We start from the raw sequence: 5722 nt of genomic DNA, 5'->3' as shown, positions 1-5722 counted from the left end.
TACAGGCTGGGTGTGTGGCAGGGAAAGCCTGTGGAGGAGGTTTCTCCCTGGGTACAGGAAAGCAGACCCACCATCTCAGGCTGGGCTCCGGGGACTGACAGTCACTCAGATGGGCTCCAGTGTTGTCCCAGGCACTCGGGGGACCGTCAGCTCTCTGAAGAAAAAAAAGAAAAGAAAAGAATATATATATATACACACACACACACACACACACACTCACACAGACACTATGAGAGTCCAGCTGCAGCTAGCATCCTCTGTCTTCCCCTCTTTACTCTCTCTGCTCCTGATCCTGTTGGGTGTCATATGCTGAGCAGGGGCCTCAAGAGGCTGAGAGAAGAGGACTGGGAGGCCTAACCGATTTCTTCGCCTTTGCGATGAGTGTCCTGTCCCTCCCCCACCCCCACCCCCACCCCCACTCCCAACCCACAAGGGCTGTGGAGGGTAAGGCCCTCTTTTCCCGGTCTCTCGAGTCCCTGCCTGGACACAGATCCAGGCCTAGAATCTCCACAGAGGACGGCTGCCCTCTCTGCTCTCGGAGGGGAGCCTGGCAGCTCTAGACGCATCTGATCCTAAAGCTCCCAGCCTCCAGGATGACCCTGCGTAAACTCCAGGGCAGCAGGACTTTGCAGAGGTCTGAGGAGGTCTGGTCACAGCAGCGGGGCTGGGGGCAGCGGGGACAGCCCTGTACTTGTCCTACGGGTGCAATGGCCAGGCTCAGACTTGACACACTCCTCCCCCTGGCCTCCACACTGCCTGACACTTCACTCTGAGGTCATGTCAGAGGCTCCCAGGAGAGATCCAAGCTGTTGGCAAGGATGTCACACCTCAGGTCTAATGAGCCCAAGTGTACCGATGTTCTTTCTCGGCCTTCATTTGTCCATCTGTAAGATGGGTATGATACCTGGTCGTTAAGTGACAAGACAGCAGGTGTTGCCTCTCCCAGAGTGACTGTCATAGTCCTGTGTCTGTGGCCCAGAGGACAAGCTGCATCTCCCAGAGTAGAGTCTGACCCAGCTCTCAGGATGCACTGACTGCCAGGGATGACCAAACCAGTTCCCTTGCCTGTGGGCAGGGAGGGAGGGTCCGATGGAAGAGACCAGAGCTGAGCAATCATGAAATCAGGCCAAAGCGTCCATGAGTCAGGAGTCCCTGAAGTATTCTTGTCCTCGCAGCCACTGTCAGTGGAGACCATGCCTGTCTTTCTCAACTCTGCACCCATCACGGGCTCTGGGCTGAAACCAGCCCAGCAATGAGACAGACGTGGTCCTCTCCTTGCTGGACACATCTACCTTCTGATCAGAATTCTGGGCTCCCTGTGGGTCTTCCAGCTTAGACAAGCTGCAGCTTCCGAGCTGCGCTGCCCCAGGCTGGACCTCTTTGAACCTGGTGGGAAAGACAAAACAATTCTCTGGACAGGCTGGGAGCAGAGACTTGGGGACTGGGCGTCCGAGCCAGGCCACCGTTGGAAGACAGGAGGCTAACTGAGAGTACAGAGTCCTCGTGGCAGCAGGCTCCTGGTGTTCAGGCAGAGGGTGGGGAGCCTGCTCCCGTTCCCTAGAAGCCAAGGGTGTGTATGTGTGGGTGGGGGTGGAGGCCAAGATCACAGGTCTGCTGAGACAAGGGAGGAAGCCTGAGAGCTAGCCTTTGAAAAACGTGTCACCTAAAGAGGTAGAGAGAGGTATGTGAGGGTGTGTGGACCAGAGCTGAGCAACCATGTATCCAGGCCCAAGTGTGTGTGTGTGTGACTGTGCATGTGTCCCTTCGTTTGTGTGTATATGCATGCTTGAGTGCATCTATATATGTGTGTGTGTGCATGTGTATGTATGTGTGTATGTATGTGTATGTCTGTGTCTGTGTATGTCTCTGTGTGTGTACTGTGTCTGTGCATCTGTATGTGTTTTTGTGTATGTCTGTGTGTGTGTCTGTGTATGTCTTTGTGTATGTGTATTGTGTCTGTGCATCTGTATGTGNGTGTATGTCTTTGTGTATGTGTATTGTGTCTGTGCATCTGTATGTGTTTTTGTGTATGTCTGTGTGTGTGTCTGTGTATGTCTTTGTGTATGTGTGTATGTATGTCTCTGTGTTTGTGTCTGTGTGTCTGCGTGTGTGCCTAGTGAGGAGAAGCAGAACGGAAGGAAGTTCCATTGCACGTGCCTGTGACCCTCCCCTTTCCCTTATGGTCCCTGTGAGGGTAACAGCCACAGGCTGAGCCCGGCTAGGACTTCGCTGGGGGAGGGTTGCCTCTAGCAGCGCACAGTGCCTGGTGAGGGGTAGATAGGTTGGAGTCAGCCCCCTGTCCTCCAAGCCATCCGCCCACCATAGGAGGATCAGCATAAACGTGTGACCCAGCTCAGCTGGGAGGGAGCAGGCTGCTTTCACAGGCTTCTTAGCTCTCTGTCCCCAACAGCCCTGAAACAGAGACCACTCTGCTTCCCAGGAGGCAAAAATTAGACATTCTGACGTGGCTGCTGTTCATGAGATTTGTCAGGATAATAATCGTCTGAGATTTGAATGGTGCCCCTGCTCTCTGTTCAGCAGACATTCCCCTCTACGGCCATGTTTTTATCTGATGACAGAATAGGAGCTCAGGCTATTTTTACCTTGTTTCACAGTCAGAGGAACCAAGCTACAGAGAGATTTGCCTAAGGTCACCTAACGGCTTAATGACAGGGTGGCCTGTGGAAGTGACTGCGTAAGTGTGGGCCATGTCCCTGGCAGGCCCAGTGCCACCTCATTGGATGTCACTTTCTTCTCCTGCAGCAATAGTCCAGGCGTGGAGTCTGTTCTTCTAGCATAGCACCTGATTTCCAAACATGAAGGGAGGGTTCTGTGAATGAGATCAGCTGCCCTGACCTTCCTGGATCGATTCCTCTGAGCCCATCAGAAGAGGAAGGTCTGAGGGGTCACACTGAGAGTAGTAAAAGCCTCTGGCTGCCAATCTCACCTCTCGCCAGAAGACCGGAGGCCCAGGACTGCTCTCACACCGAAACGCATGCTCACAGGACTCCTCCGGCCTCAGCTTGCAGAGCCTTGCCTCTTGTTGAGGGCACTTCCGCTACACCACGGGTGTGAACTGCCTGAGTTTCAGTCGGGTATGGTAGCCAGTGGCTGGAGCCGACTCTGATTTTGCACTTCATAACTCACCCCTTCCACATGTCCCTAGACACAAAAATTGGTCTTACATGTCTGCTAGAGCCCCGGGCCTGTTCACCTGGGCCTGTCTACTTATCTCCATTGATTAGGGGATCCCTCTTTCAGATCGGGGTGCTGTAGTCCTTCCATAGCCTAACTGGGCACCTCAGGACGAAAGGGCTTACAGCCTAGGCAGGGAGTTGTGTCCCTCATACTGGTTATAAACAGACTATGCTGCGAAGCCACACTGACTTAGTTGCTCAGCAACATTTTCTCTCCCAGTCTGGAGGGGACATCCCAGAACGTGGATGGGGGGGGTGGAACACAGAGGGAGGAGCTTTGGACCCCCCCCACCACCACCACCAGCACCTTTGGAAGCAGGGAGAAAGCTTGAACTCCATGTGCTGGGAGCTGTGGGTTCTGGTGGCTGTGCGGACAGAGGCTGGTCACTGTGACCCTCATATCATATCAATGCTCAGGACAGTGATCGAAAGACAGTATACAAAGGGAGCATGGCTCCCGATCGAGCATGCAAGGGCACCAAGTGGCAGCTTTTATCCCTAGGTCCTGGACCTGACTGTGAGAGGCCAGAGTTCAGCCTCACATCTGATCTGCTAGCTTAGAAGTGTCCCAGTTGATAAGCAAAACGACCTTGTCCCCTGCAAAGAGCTTGACACCTTTGCTATTCCTTAGGTAACATCTACCCCTATGGGTGGGTGCATGGGTGGGTGGCTGGGTTGCCTAGAGAAAGCGGAATGTAGATGGATAACCTAGGGACACTAATGAACATTTCTAGCATCCCCTTAAAGGGGACAAGCAATTGGTCCTAGGCAGTAGCAGTAGAGGGTGCTTGGGGCAAGACCCAGGGTATCGCCTGGGGGAAATGAAGTGTTTCCGGCAGCTCTGGGGAATCCTAAGTCTCATTCAGTTTTTCCAGGAAGTCCTAAAATGTGCCCGCCCTGGTGTTCTGCAAGGAGAGCCCCTGGGTTCCGGGAAGGCTCCCCGAGTGCCTCTTCTCTTGGGTCTTCACATCAAGCAGCTGCAGGTGACTGCAGCTGGTGAGCCACAGCAGTGTTAGGAACGCTGACCTCCCACGGGGCAGGTGAAGACTGCAGGCTGCACCTCAGAAGCCGGGCTCCAGCCAGTAAGCTAGACAGTGCGACTCGCTGGAGGACCTCTGGGCAAAAACCAACATTTTACATTTAAATTTACATTTATTTTTTTTATTTTTAAGACATGTGTCTTATTTTAATCAGTCTCTCTCTCTCTCTCTCTCTCTCTCTCTCTCTCTCTCTCTCTCTCTCTCACACACACACACACACACACACACACTCACATACACACACACACACAGAGGCTTTCCCTAGTCATCCTATTTAAATTGATCCTCTTTCCACTTGAGAGAAAGCCTCATACTCTAGGCTGGCCTTGCGCTTTTATGTAGCTAAGGATCTTTTCAAACGTTCTTTTAAAGGCAGATTTACATGTGCACTGGTGTGCTTATTATTTGTATATGTGCAAACTCGTGTGAGTTTGTGTGCACAGAGGAGCTCACGGAGGACAGAAGAGAGCATCCGATCCCCTGGAATTGGAGTGAGCTAGTTACAGGCTGCTGTGAGTTGCCAGTGGGTGCCAGCAACCAAGCCCGGGGCCTCTGCAAGATCAGTGAGCACTCTTTATTTTTTTTTTTTTAAGTTAATTTTCCTTAATGTACATTAGTTATACATAACAATTGGATTCATTATGGCATTTCATTCATGTATATAAAATGTATTTCCATCATACTCACCTGTTACCGCCTCTTCTTGTTCTCACTCCCACTTGGTACGTCTGACCCTCCTGCCTCAAGCGCTGAGCTTTTACAGTCACTCACCCCTGTGTCCAGTTTATGTGCTGCTGAGAGTGGGCTCTGGGGATTCACGCACCTACGGAGAGTTACATCGCCAACCCCTACTTTCGTTTTTTAAAAAAATACTTTCCTAGTTTTGTCACATGCCAGGCACTGTTCTACAGGTTCAGGTCTTAAGCCATTCAGTCCTCACGGCAGCCTTGTTAGGGTCTCTTGCCCACTCCATTTTGCATCTGCTGGGGAAACTGAGGACTGGGGGGTCAGGAAACTTGCCTGGGAATTGTACAAGGTGGTGAGCGGCAGAGCTGAGACCGCAGACATGGCCTGGTTTCAGGACCAGTGCCTTAAACTTCAAATAGGCACACATCCCACTGTGTCCCAGCTCTCAGACTCTGGCTAACTCACCTTGCATCTGCTGTGCCAACATGTGGGGTGGCACAGTGACATTTCATTCTCACCAATCTGCAGGTCCTTGAGTGAAGAAGGGGTGCCTGGGAAAGGCTCCTCAGAGCCTGACTCCCTAGTGTTACAACCATGGTAATTTTGACAGAATAGGTTTGCATACATGGACCAGGAACTGCTCCAGGCAGTCTTGTGTCTCATCACCGTCTTTACGAAGCTAGAACAGTTTGACTGTGCCAACACACCCAGGGCAAGAAGCTGGTAAGGTGCCTCCCGCCACACCTGGCTCTAGTCTCTCTCTCTCTCTCTCTCTCTCTCTCTCTCTCTCTCTCTCTC

The sequence above is a fragment of the Mus pahari genome, chromosome 17 (assembly GCF_900095145.1).
Source record: "Mus pahari chromosome 17, PAHARI_EIJ_v1.1, whole genome shotgun sequence".
Classification (NCBI taxonomy): Eukaryota; Metazoa; Chordata; class Mammalia; order Rodentia; family Muridae; genus Mus; species Mus pahari.
Note: the sequence above shows the minus strand (reverse complement) of the source record.